General features: G+C 34.2%; 1 protein-coding gene across 3 annotated transcripts in view; it reads right to left on the bottom strand.

Moving 5' to 3' along the window:
• Positions 1-16,392, bottom strand: part of LOC136038679 (leucine-rich repeat-containing protein 24-like) — a 66,354-nt gene extending 49,962 nt beyond the window's left edge. The window contains exons 1-2 of one of the 3 annotated variants that reach the window (XM_065721961.1): positions 5,307-6,190; positions 1,322-1,386 (exon numbers count right to left, since the gene is read on the bottom strand). The gene's annotated coding sequence lies outside the window, so the exon portion shown is untranslated. Of the gene's footprint in view, positions 1-1,321; positions 1,387-5,306; positions 6,191-15,623 lie in introns of those variants that run through there. The other 2 variants (XM_065721959.1, XM_065721958.1) reach the window with 2 other exon arrangements.
• Between the last annotated feature and the right edge of the window lie 9,086 nt (positions 16,393-25,478).

Here is a 25,478-nt window from a genome sequence, read left to right as displayed (position 1 = left end):
TTCACTTTTTCCTCTCCCTCCAGCCCCCCAGATGGTCGAACCAAGGAAACGACTGTTATCAAGTCAATTTGCGCAGGTCCATGACACGCCTACCAATTTTCATCGTCCTAGCACGTCCAGAAGCAACGAACTCGCCAAAGTACCGGAAATCTGTTCCAATTATGTCAATCATGTATCTAGAACTTGTGCTTATTCTTCCCATCAAGTTTCATCCCGATCTCTCCACTCTAAGTGTTTTCCAAGATTTCTGTTTCCCCCTCTAGCCCCTATGTTTCCGAATCCGATTCGAATTAAAAATGGAGCATCTGAGACATAAGATCGTTTATATATCAAGTTTTATTAAGATCCGATCACCCATTCGTAAGATAAAGATACCTCAATTTTCGCGTTTTTCAAGATTTCCGGTTTCCCCCTCCAACTCGCCCCAATGTCACCAGATCTGGTCAGGATTTAAAATAAGAGCTTTGAAGCATAAGATCCTTCTAAATGTCAAATTTCATTAAGATCTGATCGCCCGTTCGTAAGTTACAAATGCCTCATTTTTCTAATTTTTCCGAATCACCCCCTCCACCCCTCCAATTCAATCACGTATCTGAGACTTGTGCTTATTCTTCCCACCAAGTTTCATCCTGATCCCTCCGCTCCAGCGTTTTCCAGAATTTCTGCCCCCCCCCCAATGATAATGGATCCAGTCAGGATTTAAAATAAGAGATCTGAATTACGAGGTCCTTCTAAATATAAAATTTCTTTAAGATCCGATCGCTCCTGCGTAAGTTAAAATACATCATTTTTTCTAATTTTTCAGAATGAACCCTTCCCCCCTAAGTCCCTCGAAGAGAGCGGATCCATTCTGGTTATGTCAATCACGTATCTAGGACTGGTCCTTATTTTTCCCACCAAGTTTAATCCCGATCCCTCCACTCTAAGCGTTTTCCACCGTTTTAGGTATCCCCTCCAGCCCCCCCCCCAGTGTCACCGGATCCGGTCGGGATTTGAAATAAGAGCTCTGAGACACGATATCCTTCTAAATATCAAATTTCATTAAGATCCGATCACCCGTTCGTAAGTTAAAAATACCTCATTTTTTCTAATTTTTTCCAACTAACCGTCCACCCGCTCCCTCCAGATGTTTGACTCGGGGAAACGACTATTTCGAATTTAATCTGGTCTGGTCCCTGATACGCCTGCCAAATATCATCGTCCTGGCTTATCTGGAAGTGCCTAAACTAGCATAACCGGGACAGACAGACTTACAGAATTTGCAATCGCTATATGTAACTTGGTAAATACCAAGGGCCATAAAATGCCTCGGTTAACCTACCTTATACGGCGCCTCGAGAGTGGGTCCATCTTCAAATATACTCGAGTTTGTATATGTTTTGTAGGCTGAAATTGTTATGTACGCAGATTAGAAAGAAATTAAGTAGGTTCTCGTATTGTTCATATTTTAATGTTCAGCTGCAGTTTATAAAACTATCACTAATAAAAAGTCGGCTATTCCGTAGACTTCATGACAAAACTAGTTAAAGTCAATAGTTATTCCGTCCTCTCAAGGTGAATAGTGAGATAATTGGAGATATTTTTTCGCAACGATTACTTACACCAAACGATAAAAATTAAAAATAGAAACGAAATATTCCATTCACTTTTTCAGGCTGACAGGTATTTTCACAGTTACACGCAGTTTTTATTCCAATCGATAGAAAACCATAAGCTAAAATGGAAACATTCCTTCACTTAGGCTACTGGGGCTGATACGTAGCTGTGGTCAAAATGAAAGGCATTTCATTTTGAATTTTCATCTGAATTAGGCATAACCAATATCTTCATTTACTTTAGTTTCTGTTGGAAACCACAAGCAAAAGGTCAATCGATTACTACATAAAAATACTAAAGACCAGTGATATTTTCCAATAGGTCTACTTATAATCCTCGAAATATTCATTAGCTACAAAGGTAAACTGAATATTTTTGTTTTAATTTTTGATTCTTTGCGATTGAGGAACAATTTTGGACGAAAAGATCACCAACAGTTATATTGGCATATATTCATCTCAGTGTAAAAATTTATTTTCATCAAACAATATACCCTCCAGTGACTCAGTTTAGTAACTCCATTCACTAGGCCTCATTTCAAAGCATAAGCATAAGATATTATAAGATTTTTTACTCACTCATTGGTAGTCATTTAAGGGATAGAATATGGTATGTGAAACTACTAGGATAGGCCTAATAATTTAGGTAGTCTTGGTGTAAGATTTGGTAAATTTTCGTTATTCATGTTATTGACCTACAAGTTAATTGAACATACTACTAGATGCAATTTTTAATGCTCTTTCTGAATATAATAATTGTTTTTCTCGCAAATTCAATTTTAAGCACTTTTAGGATCCTTGAAAATGATAATTTCATTCTATATTTTTTGGATATTAACAAGGGTTATAACATTTGTTTCAATCACACAAATTTGTTTCAATTTCATTATAAGTCCACTTTGTAAAAGTTGTAAAATTCACGAACATTGATTTGTCAAGATTGGTTAAGTTGATTAAAGAAAATTCATAACAAATCCTCCATGTTTTCTTTTTGTTCCGTTAGGTCGCTTAAAAAATGCCGTTTCACCTATGTGTCGAAAAATATCAAAGCCGATAGAAGAAACATGGCGGACAGAAAAATGAAGAAATTATTTTGAATATTTTATCGGACTTAACCAATGCCTGTGGCTTATATAACTTTAAAACAATGAAATTATAATAAAATAGTAAGTTTTAAATCCATGGTTTAAACCTTTTTTATACCCAAAAAACAGAATTTTTTTAGTCATTTTCAAGGGTTCTAAAAGGACTTAAATTTGAATTTGGGACAGAAGCGATTATTATGTCCGTACAGAGCATAAAAAAACACCGAGCACTATATTTGCCTTATTTGTAGGTCAACAATATGAACAGCGAAATATTTACCTAAGTTTCTTCTTCTATAGCCTACTAGCTAGGGTGGAATAACAACCCAAATTGTTTTTTCATTCTTATGAGAGAAACTCTAGGCTTATTTGATTTGCTACAGTTTAATTGATTCCCAGCCCCCTTTCTCCTCCCTCATAATGCATGGACGCAATCCACTAAACGCCAGTTCTTGCTGAACAATGTTTGCTGACTTCACTGCAGTTTTTTTTTTTTTTTTTCAATTTGCATTATGAACCAACTGTTGACGAGAAAAGTACAGGAAAGAGTGCAAACCAACAAGCAAAATAAAGCTTTTCTGAAAAGAATAAGTTAAGAAAGTTGTTCTAATGGAGCTAGTTTGGAAGAGGAGCCTTGCTCCAACGAGTTGAAATCACTCTTTTAGGATGTGAGTTTTCACTCGCCTTTAACGTTAGAAGTTGGTAATTTTGTCAAAAGTGCATTTAACCCAAGAAACAGGGTTGTCAACTTGCACTTTTTGTGAAAATACCCTCTTTTTTTACCTCAGACGGTATGCGCACACATTTTTTGACACTATTTTTTAGCCTTGATTGTGATGTTTATAATCGGCACTTGGCAATACTGGGTTCTATGCCTGGGCAGGGATGCAAAAAGAGCAAAATAATCGTAGTTTACACATTAAAATAAAAATAGAAAGAAAAACAGAGTCAGCAAAATTTTGTACATAGCCTATTGCTAGCGTCGCCTATATCTGACCCCATTAGGAGGCGGGGACTGGGACACGACTGCAATGGTAATGACTATTATAGTAATTTGGAAACGGTATTGAGTCAAGAGTCAAATGGTGGGTACTTGTCTATTATATAAAACACATTCAAGAAGTGAAGTTTGGTGACAATAAAATATGAAGGAAGTGGAATAATTTATTAGAAAAACTGTGAAAGTCATTTGTGAATTATTAAATTGGGAGCTTTGGCTTCGGCAGAACGTCTCAAAGACAAAGAAAAGTTCATTATTAGTGCGATTCTTGACCTAGTTCATTATTAACGCGATTCTTGAGGACGCCGGTTAGATTGCTTTGACTATTGATAGACTATTGCCTCACCATGGATGTTCAAATTAAGATTTGGGACTTGCCAAGGACCGAAGAAGAGGCAATTATATTTTTCCAGGATAAGGGGTTGTTGCCCAAAACAAAACACTGCGTCAATGGACACATCATGACCTTGGACTCTTGCAAGAAGCAACATTTTTGGACGTGTAACACTACGTTCTGGGAGCATATTTCTAAGTTGTAGTTCTCACAATATTGCTAATAAGGTAGCCTATTCGATTTTCATCTTTTTTTTTTATTAGCATTAACCACATTTCACTTGTCGAGGGTGTATTATATAATAGATAAGTACCAAATGGTGCATCTCTTTTTTCCCTATTGGATCTCTGCCTTATACTATACCAAATACCCCCCCCCCCCCCAAGGCAGTGGCCTTTCATGAACAGATAAACAATTGATAGTATTGGTTTCAGTTAAAAATACTTTTTTGCGGGGCGTTTTCATTGAATAATGCCTCATTTGGTATTTTTATGGGTAAGATTAAAAATAGCCTAACGAGAAAGATTTTCACTCTTGAACCACAATTTTTGGTAAAATTCTAGTTGAGTGACTTCTTCCTATCTCAGAAAGGGGTTATGTTAGGAAAATGAAACTTTCAGGGATGGGTCTACAGGCTAAAGTATATCCCGGGAATGTATTTTAAAGTACCCACCTTCACTCCTTCTCCCTCTAGAGAACCCTGAAATTTGCCTACATGACAGGTCTATACCTATTGAAATTTTGACAAAACAACATTTTACCTTAATTTTCATTTACCAGTTGCTTTTCCTCTGCCTTTAGTTCTGAAAATGCAATTCCCGTTATTTGACTAGAATTCTGAGCCATATCAATGTTTTTTTTCAAAATTTAGGAAATGTATTATCATATCTTTAAAACCTTATAAATTGGGATTGAGCAAAGTTCTGAAGCTGAAAAAACTTTTTGTTGTACTTCAATTAAGCAGAAGATCTATTTTGCAAGGTTTCACTTTTATAACAAACATATTTTTGAAGGTCGTCAAAGGTCAGGGCCCTCTAGAGGGAGAAGGAGTGGACGTAGGTACTTAAAAATATCTTCCCGGGACATAATTTAGCCTGTAAACCCATCCCTGAAAATTTCATTTTCCTAACCTAAACCCTTTCCGAGAGCTTATTCTTCTTCGATACAATAGGCCTAAACTAGTCTACCATTCATCAGTTTGATCTCAGATGGATTGACTGTCGTTCTTACTCGGATAATTTTGAATAGTCTAGAAGCTTTATTTCAGATTAGTAACAATCTAAATAACTTACGTTTATTTATTGATTTAACATCCAAAATTCACGACTAATCCCAAAATACATTAATATCCAATACTTGTTACTTCATTGAGTACTTGACACTAACTAAGGGTAAAATCTGTAGAATGTTTCAGCAAGCAAAACTCCAAGTGTCTCGGAGCAGGAGAAACACTTCGGGCTATAAAAACTTATTTCGGATTTGGATGAGCTTAAAAGAAGGGTCATCCAGGGGGTTTTACATCTACGGAATAACAATAGCCTACCAGTCGCTTCTTCCGCAAACAAATTTGGCCGGACAAATTGTGAACAGTTAAAGAAGAGTGGGATAACTTTTGTTCAGGAGGCCGAAGAGAATGCTTTTGTTCATCGGCCATAACAACATTGTTCATTTAAAACTACTATTTTGCCTAAACTTAAAACCGACTTGAGTAATTCTCCTGCCATTGTGGGGAATGGTCGCGCAGGTGCTTAGGCGCAGTTGAAACTTAAATGAACAAAAATTACTGCTTCGCAGTTTGGGTAAGATATTTTTAGAAATTGTTTCAAATAAACTGTCTTGAGATATTTCCCTATCTGGCACGTACGCAGGGGGGGGCCTTTGGGAACGCCCCCCCTGAAACTTTGTGAAATGTTAAATTTCCCCATGGTTTCTTGGGATTTCTGGCAAAAGCAGAACATTTATTAAGAATATAGATGCATGTGTGAAGCCTTTTTTGGGGGATTTTACAGCATTCCATTATCCGGTGAAGTCACTGCCCAATTACTAACCCATTTTCCGTCTAACTTTTTACCCTCTTTGAAGTAATTAGCAATTGTGCTGTTATTTTTTTTTTTTTTTTTTTTTTTTTTTTTGTAAAGAGAGTTTGCTTTCCACAGCAAAATAGAATTATCCTTGATATTAGGGCTTTATCCCCCCCCCCCTTTCAGGATAAAGTACAGCTTTTAATGGATCAATTTTGGAAACTGTAATTTTTAATTGAAATCTACGTTTTTGCAATAAAAGAACTACCCACCCCCCACAGCATACATATTACACTGTTAACCCTAAAATTTCCCTTTCAGTGGGATATAATAGAATCATAATAGAAAATATAGATAATAGAAAGTCACTGGTTCTAAATCGCTATGAACATAACCCGAGCCTAAGACGTACTTTTGAGGCTTCAGTCTTCTCCCCCCCCCCCCATTCGCTACAATACTACAGATTAAAGTTAGTCTGTATTTTCCGATATACGTGCTTTTCGCATTACTAAATAAAAAAAGTGCTACTTCATATCTGCTGTTTCGAAGGTTTTGGCCCCCCCCCCCGAAAAAAAATCCTGCGTACGTGCCTGTTCCCTATATTTGTAGAATTCTGAACAACCTGCGTTATACTGAAAACAAAATACCGACGAGATGAAACAGGACTAAAAGCAGCAAAATCCTTAAGTGGTCATAGAATCACAGTAAAAATTATGTTGGGGCACATTAATACACTCTATCCATCTAACCTCAACTTGTCGTATCAACTTGCCCCAAGTCATCATGTGTTGTTAAAAATAACTTCAAATTTCCTTAGTTAATTAAACCTGAATTTACTCGTAAGAACTATTAAATAAAATGTAGTGGTAATTGAGGGGTTCCTTTGAAAAATAGCACAACATTTAACATTAAGATACGACAAAAAATTTGACTTTTAAATTATAAAATCACACTTTATTCGTCACACAGTAACCACATGTTGCATAACTCTGAAACTACTAATAAAGCTGTTCCACTGTACCCTGACTTGTTTTCAACCGCCAACTTGAGGCTGTGCATTTACGAAGGTTAGGAAGAATCTTTGTATCAGCCTGTCCCCGTCTCAACTAGTCAGACATTTCCCTATGGAATTCCGAAAAATTGGCGCTTTACTAAAAACTGTTCTCAATTGAGATTTCGAGAGAATCAAAATCATGCTAAAATTTACTGACTTCATGGACAGTGAAAGACTATAGAGAGTCTTCTAAATTAGTCTTTAATTTTTTAAAGAGCATCAAGTAAAAGCTTCCGTGAAACGATAAGACGAACCGCCTCAATTTAAATACAGTAATAATAACGATAATAATTTAAACACCTTAGTGCCTAAATAAATCGAAAATAATAGCATCAAGTAAAAGCTTCCATGAAACGATAAGACGAACCTCTTCAATTTAAATACAGTAAAAATAACGGTAATAATTTAAACACCTCAATGCATAAATAAATCGAAAATAATAGCATCAAGTAAAAGCTTCCGTGAAATGATAAGACGAACCTCTTCAATTTAAATACAGTAAAAATAACGATAATAATTTAAACACCTTAATGCCTAAATAAATCGAAAATAATAGCATCAAGTAAAAGCTTCCGTGAAATGATAAGACGAACCTCTTCAATTTAAATACAGTAAAAATAACGATAATAATTTAAACACCTTAATGCCTAAATAAATCAAAAATAATAGCATCAAGTAAAAGCTTCCTTGAAACGATAAGACGAACCTCCTCAATTTAAATACAGTAAAAATAACGATAATAATTTAAGCACCTCAATGCCTAAATAAATCGAAAATAATAGCATCAAGTAAAAGCTTCCATGAAACGATAAGGCGAACCTCCTCAGTTTAAATATAGTAAAGATAACGATAATAATTTAAACACCTTAATGCCTAAATAAATTGAAAATAATAGCCTGAAATTTTTCTTTTCGTGTCTATGGCAAACCTTTATTAAAACGACTGATCAAGGACTGACATGATAATAACATCATTTAAATGATTTCCAGTTCTATCACTTTAAAGGCTGAAAGTCCTCTTTATAGATTTTACTAACAGCCCTCTATTCTCACAAGCTAGGGAAATAGAAGACTGTATGTCTTAGCAAACATTCCTTTTATGAGGTAATTTCGATAATGACTGCTTAATGGAGATATTAAGCGTACTTTCGACATAGCTCTGCCTTATTTAATGAGTAGATAGTACGAGATTTAGAACATTAGGACGCTGCAATGATTTTGACAAACCAAAGTGAGATACTATTTAAAAGAGGCTCATCAATTGAAATCAAAATTAATAAATTCTTCAAAAAGTTCCTTGCTGATATGTTTTCAGTTGCAACGTCTGACCAAGGGTTGTTAAAAACAAAAGGCTATTATATAATTTCTACTGCAAACGTTTTTACAGCATCTTATGTTAGGTAAGCCATAGAAATAATCTAGTGAAATAATACTTTTTTTGAGTAGGGTGTTAAAATCCTTTAGAGTATCCTCAAGCAAGCCCACTAAAAATTTAGCTGTTTAAATACTTGTTTTTAAATTGACTCAAAAAGAAGAAAGTTGTGAAATAAGCCCTAATTCACCATCGCCAGAAAAATAGCCGGCGAAGGTGGTCGCTCTTTTATCTATAGATGTCTCTGCGGTTAAAGTTTGACTTATTGTATGGACTTGTTTCTGCTCCTTTCTAGTTTTAAATTTATGTTGACTTTTCTTTTAACAGTTATTTTTGGAAAATATCTTTTAATTAATAAGGAAATGCTAATCAATATACTCACTAAATTCTTCACTACCTCCCCTTTGAAGACCAGAGAAGCGATTCATTAGCCAAAGGATGTTCCTTTGAGCTTTCTCCAAGCACGAAAAAAAAATACATCTTATAGGATATATTCTGTTACCAGCGTATCGTTAACCAAAAAAAAAAAGGTAAGATTGAAAGGCTGTTCTTATTGCATGGACTTGTTTCTGCCCCTTTCTAGTTTTAAATTTATGTTGACTTTTGTTTTAACAGCTATTTTTGGAAAATATCTTTTAATTAATAAGGAAAGGCTAATCAATATACTCACTAAATTCTTCACTACCTCCCATTTGAAGACCAGAGAAGCGATTCATTAACCAAAGGATGTTCCTTTGAGCTTTCTCCAAGCACGAAAAAAAAATACATCTTATAGGATATATTCTGTTACCAGCATATCGTTAACCAAAAAAAAAAAAAAAAAAAAAAAAAAAAAAAAAAAAAAAAAAAAAAGTAAGATTGAAAGGCTGTTCTTTTGAATCCTTGAAAGTTCAAGGATGCGATGGTATAATTTAACGCAGGCTGGCTTAAAATCAAGGCTTGAATTCAATTATTAAAATCAGTTCCTCTTCCTCTAACCCTCCAGTGACTTAATTATAGTGAAGATTATGCCATGAATCATTTGTTAGTCTTTGATAGACTTATGGGCCTCAACCTGTGTTCACCCCTGTAAATTACACAAGCACCTGAATTGCAAAAATGAAGAATATAATATGGCTCCAATTCAAGATTCATTACCATGACAAATTCATCGTATTACTTTTAGTGGTAGAAATTGTAAAAGGAAACGATTAAAGGAACGGAACTATGAAGGTATGGTCAATTTATTTCAAAAGTCATTTTGAGAAATCATAATAGCTGTTTTATAAGGCTCTTCCTGTAAAATGTAAATCATAACTGCAACTAATAAGGTTGTTTCGTCATTACAATAGAATTTGTCCTAGAGCAGACATGAGACCGCAATTCTTTGTGTCGTCAGTTTCAATTACGACTTAAAACAAAATACCCTTGGCAAGCAGTTCTGCTTACAGAAAATGAATAAAGAAATAAAAAGCATACATGATTAAAGGACAAATTAAAATATAAAAACATTATTTATATAAAGGGAGTGGGGACTTTCCCTCTTAGCAAAAGCGCTTTTAAGAGAAGGACAGAGGGGGCACTTACCCTGGACGCAGAAATGTTAATATATATATATATATATATATATATATATATATATATATATATATATATATATATATACTTCTTTTGTGAAAAAAATGGTTGAAAATATCGTTCTGTTGAGGCTCAATCCCTTTTTTTGCATATGGGAAAAGGGAACAGAATCTAAAATTTCTGGTTAATTTCTGCCCTTTTAAAATTTCTGCCCTTTTCCATTATCAACGAGACTGCTTCCAGGCGATCACCACGAAAAAAAAAATGAGCAATAAAGATGCACATCCATTTATGACAATACTTCTAGGGAAAAATATAAAATTCATCCAACTCGTAAATGGATGACTGAAATTGTTATAGGATCCTCAGACAGGCTGAGTTAAATGCTGCAATTTTTAAAACAATCACGCCCATTTTTCTACACTGAATATTCGTCTTAGAAAAAAAGAGCAGTCCCATTATCACAGGAACGGCAGTAGCGCAGTCTAGGTAAAGCGTGATGTGGACATAATGTATTATTATTTTTTTTTTCTTAGACCAGGGCACTTTTTATCGAAGGAAATATCGTAGAAATTTCAAAAAAGCTCATTCGATTTGAAACTGAAAGGGCTAGTGCCATTTTTAATAGTCGAAAGGGATTGGAGGGCAACTAACCCCCTCCCACGCCCATTATTTCCTCCAAAACATCCAATCAAAATTTTGAGATAGCCATTTAGTTCAACGGAGTTAAAAGATCTGGAAATTATGTTTTTGAGGATGATAAACCCTTCAAAGACCCCAAGACAAGGGTTGTAAGTTACGCCCTGGGGGCATATAAGATTCTTATAGAAAGGGTGGTCGAAGGGATTTTGGAGGAGGATCATTGGAGGTAATCGGAATTTATAGTGCCCTACTTACCTTTCAAAGTGATCGGAGGGTGGATGACCCCCCCACACCTTTTATTTTACCGAAATGCATCTAAAATTTTAAGATGGTCATTTGTTGTCGTAGAAACTTCGAAAAAGGCTCATTCGCTTGGAAATTGAAAAGGTTAGTCCCCTTTTTATTAGTCACAAGTGATTGGAGGGTAACCAGCCAGCTCACAACCATCAATCCTCAAAACACATATGATCAAAATTTTGAGATAGCCATTTTGTTCAGCGTAGTTGTAAGGTTTGGAAATTCTACATTTGAAGATGACAGCCCCCAGCCCTCAACACAAGGGTTCTAAGCTATACACCGAGGGTGCATAAGGTTTTTCATGGAAAGATGATCGAAAGGGCTCATTTGATCGAAAATCAGATATTCTAGTGCCCTTTTTATGAGTCAAAGTGATCGGAGAGCGATTACCCCCCTCCACGTCGTATTTTCCGTAAATGCACCCAGTAGAAGTTTTGAGGTAGCCATTTGTTCAAAAATAGTCCAAAGATCAAATAATAAGGCCTTTGAGGTTGACAGAATCACCCCAAGTCTGGGGGTAAGGGTTGTAAGCTATGTCTCAGGGTATATGTGGTTTTTATGAAAGGAGTAGTCTTTTGAACTTTAGAAGGGGCTCATTTGATTGGAAATACATAGTTGTATTTCCCTTTTAGGAGCGAAACATGAAGGAGAGCAGCTAGTCCCCCCCTAACATCCTCTTCACCTGAAACACATTCAGTTGAAATTGTGACATAACCATTTTGTTATCAATAGTCCAAAAGTCATATGACAAAGTCTTTAGGGTTGACACAATACCTCAGAGCCGGTGGGAAAGGGTTGTAAGAGATCCCCGGGCATATAAGGTTTTAACGGAGCGGTTGATCGCATAAGCTTTGGATCGGATGGAGGTCATTTGATTGGAAGTCGGAAGTTTTAGTGTCCTTTTTAAGAGTCAAAAATAAATAGAGGGCAATCAACCCCCCCCATGCCTATAACTCCCCAAAAAACATCCTATCGAGATTTTAAAAGATCTATTTATTTCAGCCTTGTTGAAAGGTCCAGTAATCATGTATTTGAGAATGTCAACCTCCCCAGAGTCCTCAGGCCAAGGATTGTAAGCTAGACAATTCGTTAATTGTCTACACATAGCATATGCTGTTGAGAAAGGTATGCGTGTTTGAACTTTATTCTCCAGGAAGACGAAAGGCATTCAGGGAAGCCTTTCAGAGAATCCTGAGGGGGTGCCGAACTGAATCGAAACACTTTATGTGTATAAGGATTGTCAAAAGTGCGTAATATAAGAATAATTGAGTGTATTAATTTGGAAAATTCAGGAAATGATAAAGGATATGATCAAAATGACAATGTTTGCATGCTGCCAATACTACTACAAAAATCCACGGTTATCTTTTTTTAAAATAAAGCTCAAATTATGCTCTGGTCTTGGGAAAACATGGGGGTGGATCATGTTAATTTCTGATCGTTTTAAGTTTCATTTATTTATTGATAGTGGTTTTTGGTAGTTTTACGCTTGGAAAACTATTTGACTTTATTTCTGCTCATTTTTGGCTAAATTAAGCTCTGCTTTTCTTATAAAAACTTGTTTTGTGGAAAAAGTTTTTTTTAAATTAACTCTGTTAAGCAGTTAAACATTTGTAAAAGGACTGGCTTTGCATTATGGAAGTCCTGCCAGTAATTGTTTCATTTATTGCGTAATTTCCTAGTTCCAGCTTTGATTGACTTTCCCTTGCCTTATAATTCACTAACATGTGCCTGCTACCCCTCTCCTAATCCCCTAGGTCTTATAATAATTTTCTAACAGACAAGTCATGCTTCATGTACTTTGTAATGGGATTTTCTTGACACTAGGCTCAGTCACTTTCTTCCCTGCAGATAATAAATCTTATGATTCATATCCGAAGCTTTGTGCAAATCATGGATGTTATAAAGACCGCAAAGATATACTTTTTCTGAGTTAACTCCTCGGGAAGATTGATGGAGCTATTTCCAGTTTTTGAACATAAATTTTGATTGCCTGAGAGAGTTATTAGGGGCCTAAAAAAAAGTGGAAAAGATTTCAGAGACAGAAGAAAATTAACTAATTTATGCACTGTTGGATCTAACCAAACTTTTGGGAAGGAATTTGGGCTGGTGCTCTTCCTTGAAACACCGTTCCAGCTGAGTGGTTGACGCACTGGCGTGGGAATCCTGTGTCCAAGGGGCACGGGTTCAATCCCAGTTGTGACAGTTATTTAGCTTGGGACGAGGGTCAGTGGCGTGACTCTGTAAGCTCATCCAGAGTCGACCCAGCTCTAAATGGGTACCTGGAGAAATCTGGGGAAGGTAATCAGGAAGGGTGTGCGAAAGCACAGTATGGTTTGCCCCCAACCCCCCAATGCACTTCCTGGCTGAAGGGCCATGAAACGGATATCAGCACCGCCGGTTTGGACCTTAAGGATCTAGTGCCGTCTTACTTACTACTACCACTACTTACTACTGCTTGAAATACAAACATGATTGGATTTTAACCAAACTTTCTTATACTTTCCCTACGTCTTTTATAATTTCTTCCCCCTCTTAAAATTGCAGCCCCTGATGAAAAAATTCTTGTGTACATGCCTGGATCAAATATGACAAAGCTGACTGTGAATGGGCGATATGTAAAAACAAATTGTGGAATAGCTGCATCTATCTCAAATAAAATATTTGCTCTTGTTCTCCATGATGTTTTATTACCTTCTGTATGCATTATATTTTAAAATAGTGTATGCCTCAATAATAAGTTATATTAAACACGGCCATAATAAATATTGTGGTATCTAAAAACTAAGATTTCAAAACGTTTCTGAGGTTTATCTCATTTCAGAGATGAAAAAATCTTACATAACAAAATGAAAATAGAAAACGTTTTTTTTTGTATAAAGTATAGTCTATATTTTCGTATAAAAAATCCCACAGTTTTGCAATAGTCTGTAGTAAATACACAGTTTTAGACTTTACCCCGAAAATACAACTTAAAATTTTACGCTTTCTTGGTCCATTCATCACTTAAATTACTTACAAAATTCGCCAATAAATTAAAATAAACTTTATTAGAAATGTTATCTTGTAAAATTTAATAAAGAAAAATGCTACCGTCCATGACGATAATTTTTTCGTTTTTGTAGAAGGTTCCAAACAAACCTCATCTCTTGCAAGCAGAAATAACGTTTGGAGTTAATTTTAGGAAAAACTTACAGAAAATAACAGAAAAATCAATAAGGATCAAAATATTTACAGAACAACATCTTTATTACATTTTGTACTTCAACTATAAGTTTCATCAAGTTTAGTCTTACCCATCAAAAGTTACGAGCCTGAGAAAATTTGCCCTATTTTAGAAAATAGGGGAAAACAACCCCTAAAAGTCATAGAATCTTAACAAAAATCACACCATCAGATTTAACGTATCAGGGAACCCTATTGTAAGAGTTTCAATCTCCTATCTACAAAAATGTGGAATTTTGTATTTTTTGCCAGAAGGCAGATCACGGATACGTGTTTATTTTTTTATTTTATTTTTTTCCCAGGGGTGATCGTATCGACCCAGTGGTCCTAGAATCTTGCGGGAGGGCTCATTCTAACGGAAATGGAATGTTCTAGTGCCCTTTTTAAGTGACCTAAAAATTGGAGGGCACCTAGGCCCCCTCCCAAGCTAATTATTTTCGCAAAATCACTGGATAAAAATTCTGAGATAGCCATTTTATTCAGCGTAGTCGAAAATAAGTAAGCCGCGGGACGAATTACTCCCCCACAGTCCCTGTGGGGTGGCTACAAGTTACGAACATTGACCAGTGCTTACATATAGTAATGTTTATTTGGAAGTGTAAAGACGTTTTCAGGGGGATTTTTAGGTTGGGGGGGTTGAGAATAGGGGGAAATGTTTGGGGAACTTTCCTTGGAGGAATTTGTCATGGAAGAAGGACATTTATATGAAGGGAGCGCAGGATTTTCTAGTATTATTTATAAAAAAAAATGATTAAATAAATATGAAAAAAAATTTCAACTGAAAGTAAGGAGAAGCATTAAAACTTAAAACGAACAGAAATTTTTACGCATATGATGAGCTTACCTCTTCCTAATACCCCGCTCTTTACGCTAAAGTTATTTCGGTAATTTAAACTATTTATACTACGGCTTTTGTAATTCAGGGGTCATTCTCAAGAAATTGGAACGAAATTTAAGCTTTAGTGTAAAGAGTGAGGTACTAACGAGGGGGTGAACCCCCTCATAAACGTAATAAAAACTTGAGGATACAGAAGTTCGTTACGTAAGCTAATTTGTAAGTTACGTATATCTTTTACCAATAAAAACATTCGTAAAAAGTGAAAAGTTCTAGTTCTCTTTTCAAGTAACCAAAAAATCGGAGGGCAACTAGGCCTCCCCCCCCGCTCCTTTTTTCTCAAAATCATTCGATCAAAACTATGAGAAACCCATTTATCCAAAAAATAAATATGCAAATTTCGTTTTAATCTGCAGAGAGCAGAGAGCCAAAATCAAAACATGCATTGATTCAAAAACGTTCGGAAATTAAATAAAAAAAAAGTTCTTTTTTTAACGGAAAGTAAGGAGCGGCATCAAAACTTAAAATGAATAGAAATTACTTCGTATATGAAAGGGTTTTATTCCCCGGAAAGGTGATTAGTAATCTCAGCATCAGTTTTACTTACTTTTTATGGATCATTAAAATGACACGTTCCTTCATTCCACTGTAATTTTGATTGCTCTCCAAATAATTCCTGTTTGATTGACGATGCTTGTTATCGCATGTCTTCTAACCGTAGATTTTGTTGTACATCGTTTTCAATTAAGATTTGTTGTGATTCTTGCTGTCACTTGTCTTCTAACCGCTGATTTCGTTGTGTCATACGTCGTCCAAGCGTAAATTTCGTTTGTGTATTATTTCCGTTTGCGATTTGTTTTGGTTCTCGCCCTTGCTTGTCTCCTAACTTTATATTTTATTGTGTGCGATGTTTGGCCACAATTCGATATGATCCTTGCTGTCACTTTTCTTTAACCTGCGGATTTTATTCCGCATAATTTCATTTGTTATTTGTTGTGATGCTCGTTTTGGTTTCTAGCATAATTCGTTGCACTTCGTTTTTGTACATTATTATCTTAGGCACTTTTCCATGCCTTTTGCTCGTTGTGCATCTATTGTGTTTGTGATGTTTGGGATCCTCGCTATCACTTGTCTTCTAACTGCAGATTTGATCTACATCATTATTGTTTGCGCTTTCATTTGTGACCCGTTGTGATACTCATTGTCGCATATCTTCTAGCCGCAGATTTTGTTGGGCTCCGTGTTTGTTCCATTTTATCATTTTTGGCTTCCATGGCCTGTGTTTTAGCTGTTTGGATTCTCTCGTCATTTGGTATAGTTTCCATTGCTTCAAGGATATCAAAAACGGTAGGATCTCCTCCGGGAAAAAATGAAGAAAGTTGCTCTTTAAATGTAGGCTATATGAATGTGATTTTCATTCATATGAAAAATGTTTTTCAAATTAAGGCTCTAATCTGCATTTCCCAAAGTCGTGACCTAACAAATTTTTTTTTTAAACCAGAAAAAGAAAATATACCAAATGAGCTTTTTCCCTCGAAACTTTGCTTTAGAAAAGTAAATAGGAGTCGGAAAAGTTAATACGCTAAGATAAGACTTTTACCTCAGTTCTTTTAAAAACTACTGCTCAAAGACCACGGCTGTTAGTATAGAGTAAGAAGTATTTTCAAACTTTTATAAGGCTTTTTATGGTTTAGTAGCTGCTTCCTCCTGCTTTACCTGCTGTGTACACTAATGTTTGACTTTAGTCTCAGTTATTTAAGAACGACCGCACAAACCCTACCTTTCACTTTAAGACCTTAAAGTAAAGAAGCATAGTGAAGTAAGATTCATTTTAAGATTTAATGTCACTCCTTACTTGTTTTTGACAAGCTTCTGAAAAAAAAACTTTTTTTTTCATAATCGCTGCAAAAACCCATCAAATTGCATTCAAAATCATAATTGCTGCGGTACCTTCTACCTAATAAAGACCAAGAAAGGGCTCAAACTAACCGAAATTGAAAGAAAAACACGTTTAAAAACTGGCTAGCACGTAAAAACTGCCATTTATAGTGGATTCTGGTGTGATTCTATTATCTCGATTAGTTTTAATAGTAAGATGTTATCTCGAACACAAATTGATGACAATTTTGGAAAAGAGCCTTGACCTTATCGTAAATGGTGTTAAATTGAAACAAAAATCCAATCATTCGATTTGCCATGGACGAAAGCCCTTTTAAAGGAAACTTATCGCCTCCTAGCTTGAGCAACAAGGAAACAAGGAAAACTTTGCAGCTGTAGCACTTAGATGTCCATTTTTTTTTCCTTTTAGAATGGAGCTCTCATATTTTTGCGGTTTGGCTTCGAGACTCACAGCTTAACAGCTGCGGAATGAAGTTTATATAGTGTTACATCTGGAAGATATGCACAAGTCATCTGGGCCTCACTTCCTAATTCGAATACTTAGGGGGACAGAACCAGTCGTTGAAATAATAGAAAAAAAACAGACATACTCTAATGCCTACCACCTTCTCTCAAACTTTAGCTTTGTGTTCCTATAACCAAAGAATCAACTATACTAGCTAAATTTCAAAACCAATGAAAATCATTTCATTGCCAAGTTTCCCGTAATATTTCTTCGTCGTGTCAACAAAAAATGTCTTTTAATTAAAACTGGTTTGGCATGTCATGCTCATTTTTTTGGTTAAAGCAAACTTAACCATATTTTTCCATCAAGCAAATGACTGTGTACATTCAAAACTCTCCAAGTTGTGTGCCTAATTCATTATAATTCACGACATTTATTTTCCTTGGAAATAAATAATGGCTGAAATGCGACAAATTAATTGTCGCTTAAGCCAGAGCACTAAATAGGCTTTGTAGGCTATCTAATCAATATTATTAGCCCATTCATATTCCATAGAAAACAATCAAAGAATATTTGGAGAAATGTTCATTCGACTCGCTTTCGTAAATTACCTTCTGGAACACATAGCAAAAAAATAGAAAAAAAGTAATTTGATACCTGGGATCGTTGACCTAATAATGACTATATTTAGCGTACTAATGCCATAAATAGAGCCGTAGCAGTTTCTCAGTATCGGCTGTGTTCTGAAGCTCTCATCCAAACTGACTAACTGACCACAACTAACTGGTAACTGATTACATTTAGCTACCACAGTTGACTCTCGCTAACTCAAAATTCACAGAACCACGAATTTTTTTTTTCAAGTTACGTATAGTTCGACTTATCTATACTGCGAGTTATAGAGGTCATTCTTCATAAAATTCTGCTTATAAGGGTAACGAGCTATATTTATTTATTTATTTATTTTAGAATTAACGACGCTTCTTGACTACCATGGTCCCTGCGTCGGCCCTGCAGTGCATTCCTGCAGCGTGATTCGATCTCTGGGTACCAAGCCAAGGTCAAATCCATTGCGCCACCACAGGACTAACGAGCTATAGAGGTAAGCCAAATGAAAATTTGAGCTACAGAGGTACAAAATCGCTAAATTTACTTCCAACAGCCACTGTAAAGTTAAGAGTGTATTTTAGTGTATTTTAGACTTGACATATCAAGACTTAGTTTTCATATGTCAAGACTTGACTTTCAAATTTCAATAATAAATTTAGTTTACTAGGAAATAGACACCTGAACATTATCAGAATCAAAACAGATACAAAAATCTGATATAAATCTAATGCGAAAATATATTAAACAAAAATAATGCATATCAAAGTTTACACGTTGCAGCATACATACCGGGGTTCCGACTAACAGAGGTCCGTTGAAAAAACTTTGAGATACAGACGTAAAATTTGACTAGTGGACGTAAAATAGAAAATTAGGTGACGGCTTATCTGCTGAATTTCAAATTTTAGAGGTGAGTATCGGGTAGCTTTGATTTACAGAGGTAAAATTTAACTGTAAAATCATTTCAAGTTGTGTATGGTTCTTTTACGACTGTGACAAGTTTTTCCAGAGACTGAAAATAATTCGAGGCATGGAGGATTTCGAGATTTGAGTTATCGAGAGTCGAATGTATTAGATACTTAAAAATAGGTTCATTGAAACTGGGGAGGGAAGGGGTGTTTCTAGAATTTTCAAACTGATCATCAGTTTTTTTCCATTAAAATATTATCAAGGGCCCAGGATAGGAACACCTAGTAAAGAGTAATGTAGGCCCTTTGTGTTTTTTCTTTCAACCATTTTGTTTATAAGGGTAGCTTTTAAGAACTTAGTAGAGGACTCATTATATTAAAAATTGTGGCTTCTAGCGCTTTTTTTAGAGTAGAAATGATTGGATGAAAGTAAGATTCAATTTTTCACGAAATTTGGATTTTTGGTACGTACATACTTTATAGAGGTTAGAAAATGACGGCTAATGGAAATTCTAAGATAACTAAATAAAATTCTGGGTGCCCAAAAGACATCTGCCGGAGTTTTTGAAGACCCAACTACAAAAATGTAACTTTAGATATTTTGTGTGACACGTAGCGGCATCAATGGTTAGGCTGAGCGGGGAGAGGTTATGCCTCTTAGATATTTGTGTCTCCCCTTCCAAAGTTTACGAAAATACTTTTAATGGTGATATTTCTATTGAGAAATGCCCTTTGTTGGTATATTTGCGAATACAACAAATTTTCTCCCTTCTAGATATTAAAAACTTTCCCTTCCCCTTATATTTTTTTAAATTGACTCCATTTGTTACAGGTCAATGGTCATTTGTTTTCATATTTAAAGCAGTTGCTGCAACCTAATAAAGAGCAAGGCACAGAGTGTACTGCAAAAATTGGAGAAAATTCGTTTAAAAACCTTTCTAGTGATTACTTTTTACCTAAAATTTGTAATTTTCTATGACAAAATCAAAATAGTAATAACAGCAGACAGTAAAAAGTAATTAAAATACTGAAATTGTAATAGTAATTTCATGTAATCAAATGCATCACTCGTGGTTTTTAAAAGACACATTTCACACCTGTAGCATATTTTTAATAAATTTGATTTTTTGTGATTTATATCTTATATTTTATACTTTTATAGTAAATTTTTATTTTACAAATAAATTAGAAAAAATACTCGGTGATCAGAATGGCAGTTGAAAACTATTTCTCATTGATATTGTATTATTACAAACATATTTATTATAAATTTTGAGAAAGTCTTGCAATTTGCTTAAGATGTATAAATACTTCCCAGCCACAGCATGGTTGAATGTCAATATTGCTACTTTTTCACATTTGCCAACTTTTTGGTCCATAAATGTGTACAATCAGCGTCTGAAAATGGGTCATTTTTAGCTAAAATGTGTCCATCTTGAAATCTCAAAAAATAGAGCTGATTTTTTTTACCAGTTGTATTATCGACCAAAAGATGCTTCCTGAACCTTTCTCAAAGTGGCTTACTTTGGACAAAATCCTTTACTCACGACATATCTTGTAAAATCTAGATGCTAAAAAGAAACTTTGGTGAAAAGTTATATGTTTCTTTTTTTCCCAAAATATATATCCAGTTGGGAAAGGTTTCGTTTCATCTTGTAAATTTGCATAATATGTTCCTTTTTGCCCTTTCATGTCCAAAATTTCGAAAAGGTGCAACTTTTTTGCTCTTTTATGGCATTACGTCCCGGCACATGGGAATATGTCCTTTTCACAAATATGACTAGTTGGCAGCCATGTAGTTGTCCCTGTAAAAAAAAAAAAAACACCCAGCAAGTGGAACGTCGATTTGACGCCCTCTACGTCAGCAATGGCTCTGGTGGATCTTTTCATTTTTTTAATATACATACTTCATCATTACTACTTCATACTTCATTATATGCATCACTTAACTTATGTCTCAAGAAGTAAATAAAAATACTGCGTATTTAGAAGGTTATTTTTTAAATCGTTATTACAATTCTGTTTCGCCAGCAAAAATTACTTTGAAATTAAAATACGATTTGCGTATAACCTCAAAGTGATGTTTCTTAGAAATTGTTCTTGCGAAATGCAAGTTTTTTAACCAGCTAGTACTTTCGTAATGTAACTTCTGTAATATTAGTCTCACGATGGTTTGTAAAAAAAAAAGAAATTGTCCTCGAGCAATTAAATATAGATAAAAATTACACGAAAATATATCTTATATGTCCAATTTTGACGTAACAAGGCATGGTACTGAAATTTATTTCATATGTGTCAAATTTTAAGTGCACCATGAAGTTAATTTTCAACAAAATGTTTTGCTGCAATTTAAACAAGTCAAATAAATCCAATTTTTTTTTTAAATTATGAATTGCTGTTTGAACTCCAAGAAATTATTGAAATTATTAAGATCTATGTACTTGTCAGTTGAAAACATGTAATTTTAAACATGTCAATGAAAAAATTTATCTATTTGAACTTTTATTTATCACCAAGTACACAAATATATCAGTATATCAAAGAAAAGAAGACGCCTGTAAATACATTCAACTCTTTCATGTGCACGTAAATGAACAAAAAAGGACAATTTTCTGAAATAGCAAACATTTCAACTGGACTCAAAAATAATCCTTTCTCCTACCATGAATAATGCTTCCAAAACTTTCTATAATGTAGCTTCAATTTGCCACAAAATAAATTTAAATAAGAGGACATTTTGCAAGCAAAGTCCTAACAGTTCATGGTACCGAACTATAAGTAAGGATCGAGTCAGCTCAATAGTAACCGAGACGCTAATATGTGGTAGTTTGATAGAAACTGACAAGAATGGACTTTTTATGTAGATGTCATATATAATAATGTCACTAAGCTTAATGCTACCCATCAAAAGTTAAGGTTCTTGGAAGATTTGGCTGATTTAAAAAAAGGGGAAATACCCCAAAAAGTCAATAAATCTTAATGGAAATCAAACTATCAAGTTCAGCATATTAGAAAATTGGATTGTAGAGGTTCAAAGCTTGCAGAACCATACGGTTCAGCATACTTGTTCAGGCAAATTCATGTGTACATTAATGAAATATTGGTGAGCCACTAGCAATAATTTATCAAACTATGTAAGTTATATACAATTTATGCTGATGACACCAGAATCATACAAGGAATTGACATTTACCCTGAATTACTCAGGGTAAAGATTGATATTAAGTTACAACTTGCTCCAGGTAATTTCATTTTGAGAAGAACAATTCCTGCAGTACCTGATGCAACTTTCAATCTCAACTTTCAGCAGTACGTCATATGCAAGAACAGCAGTTTATGATATTTGTTGCATTGGCAACGGAAAAACTGAGAGCCAACGGTAACAATATCAAACTGATCGTTCCTCATACAGTTACTAATCAACGCCAGATTGTCACAGGCTCTCTTAGTTATACTGATTCATCATATATCAATCAAGAAATACCTTCAAAACTCACCTTGGCCTGTGCGAAGAATGCTAGTGTCGTTGGGTCTTGGACCACATCCCTCCATGATTTAGAATTTTTCGGCGTATCTATTCTTATGTGCAAAGTGAATAGAATACCTCTGTAAAATTTATCATTTGATAAAAACTCCAGTAGAACTCTGTCTGAATTGACAATGAATTGACAATCAATGGATCTCGATTCAAAATTATTTAAAAATAGAATAAATGATTCAATGTTTTCAAAAACTCATGGTGTAATTGTTTTAGACTTATCTGGCACTCAAGATATGACGGATGTTGGAACTGGGAATTTAGGTATAGAGTTCACATTCACCGATGCCTTGACTGAAAGTATTACATTAATATCTTTAAGTCAATTTGAAACCCATTGGGAAACCACTTCCAATGGTAGTCCTCTACTAAACCTGGCACCAAGAACACGAATGAAATACTTGATAAATTGAACTTGGACCAATTCATTTCAAAATACAAATCCTATTGTCTACCCTCGAATCGCCTTGACAAAATTCAAGGTAATATTCACACCATTGTCGTTGTTAATAGTACTTCATCGACTGTAAGAAATACCGGTCACTAGCTGTGCATCCTTCAAACAACGAAAAATATAGAATTTTCTAATCCTTTGGGCTTGCCATATACATTCTATGGCCTCCATATTCAAACGTATATTGAACGCAAAAGGAAATCTATTTTTCAAAAACAGAATAAAATGCAAGATTTGACAAATAAAACGACGCAGGGAGCTTAGTACTCAAGAAGTGTCGTTAATCTATATATATAAAAATAAGTTGTCTGTCTGTGGATGTGTGGATGGATGTGTGGATGGATGTGTCAGGTGACGTCACCTGAAAAAACTGGATCAGGTGACGTCAAAACTGAAAAAACTAAAAAAGGCAAAAACTACAAAAAAAACTAAAAACTAATAAAAAAAATAAAAAAGCTAAAAAACTAAAAAAACTAAAAAAAGGCAAAAACTACAAAAAAAAACTAAAAAACTAAAAAAAAAAACTGAAAAAACTAAAAAAAGGCAAAAACTACAAAAAAAAACTAAAAACTAATAAAAAAAGTAAAAAAGCTAAAAAACTAAAAAAACTAAAAAAACTAAAAAAAGGTAAAAAACTAAAAAAAATAAAAAATAAAAAAAAACTAAAAAAAAGGAAAAAACTGAAAAATAAGCTAAAATAAAGGTAAAAACCAATAAAAAACTAAAAAGAAAAAAAGGAAAAAACTAAAAAAAATTTTCATCTAAAAAACTAAAAAAAACTAAAAAAGGTAAAAACTAAAAGAACTAAAAAAGAAAAAAATAAATGACGAAACTCAAAGAGAAAGCGACCAGGACAAAAGGAATGTTCGATTAGCAATCAACAAAGCACCGGGAAGCACCGGGACACAGGGAGTATGAATGACGACCAGGACATAAGTAAAAAAAAAAATTAACAAAACTAAAAAGAAGTTAAAAACTACAAAAAAACTAAAAAGAAAAAAAACTAAAAACTAATAAAAAAACTAAAAAATCTAAAAATCTAAATAAACTAAAAAAGAAAAAAAAAGGAAAAAAATAAAGGAGAAAAACAAAACTAAAAAAGGAATGTATATACAGACCGGTACACCGGGATACAAATGACGACCGGGACACAGGGAATATAAATGACGACCGGGACACAGGGACACAACTACAACGGGGACACCGGGGGAAACAGGGGGATGTAAATGACGACCGGGACACCGGGACAGGGAATGGTCGATTAGCAATCACCATCAACAAAGCTCAAGGGCAATCATTAGAATCATGAGGTATAGATCTGAATACAGATTGTTTTCCCATGGACCATTATATGTTGCATGTTCAAGAGTCGGTAAACCTGACAATCTATTTATATGCAAAGACAATGGGACAGCAAAGAATGTTGTATATTCGCAAGTTTTACGTAGTTAAAACCATATATATATATATATATATATATATATATATATATATATATATCTATATATATAAAAATAAGTTGTCTGTCTGTGGATGGATGGATGGATGGATGGATGGATGTGTCAGGTGACGTCACCTGAAAAAACTGGATTAGGTGACGTCAAAACTGAAAAAACTAAAAAAAGGCAAAAACTACAAAAAAAAACTAAAAACTAATAAAAAAAATAAAAAAGCTAAAAAACTAAAAAAACTATAAAGGTAAAAACCAATAAAAAACTAAAAAAAAAACTGAAAAAACTAAAAAAAGGCAAAAACTACAAAAAAAAACTAAAAACTAATAAAAAAAGTAAAAAAGCTAAAAAACTAAAAAAACTAAAAAAACTAAAAAAAGGTAAAAAACTAAAAAAAATAAAAAATAAAAAAAAACTAAAAAAAAGGAAAAAACTGAAAAATAAGCTAAAATAAAGGTAAAAACCAATAAAAAACTAAAAAAAAAAAGGAAAAAACTAATAAATGACGACACTCAAAGAGAAAGCGACCAGGACAAAAAACTAAAAAAAAAGGCAAAAACTACAAAAAAACTAAAAACTAATAAAAAAAATAAAAAAGCTAAAAAACTAAAAAAACTAAAAAAAGGTAAAAAACTAAAAAAACTAAAAACTAAAAAAAAACTAAAAAAGGTAAAAACTAAAAGAACTAAAAAAGAAAAAAATAAATGACGACACTCAAAGAGAAAGCGACCAGGACAAAAGGAATGTTCGATTAGCAATCAACAAAGCACCGGGACACAGGGAGTATAAATGACGACCAGGACACAAGTAAAAAAAAAAATTAACAAAACTAAAAAGAAGGTAAAAACTACAAAAAAACTAAAAAGAAAAAAAAACTAAAAACTAATAAAAAAACTAAAAAATCTAAAAATCTAAATAAACTAAAAAAAAAAAAAAGGAAAAAAATAAAGGAGAAAAACAAAACTAAAAAACGAATGTATATACAGACCGGTACACCGGGATACAAATGACGACCGGGACACAGGGAATATAAATAACGACCGGGACACAGGGACACAACTACAACGGGGACACCGGGGGAAACAGGGGGATATAAATGACGACCGGGACAAAAAAACTAAAAAGAAATAAAAACTAAAAACTAATAAAAAAAACTAA

Source organism: Artemia franciscana, chromosome 18 (assembly GCF_032884065.1).
Source record: "Artemia franciscana chromosome 18, ASM3288406v1, whole genome shotgun sequence".
Taxonomy (NCBI): domain Eukaryota; kingdom Metazoa; phylum Arthropoda; class Branchiopoda; order Anostraca; family Artemiidae; genus Artemia; species Artemia franciscana.
Note: the sequence above shows the minus strand (reverse complement) of the source record. Positions and strands in the feature narration are given on the sequence as shown.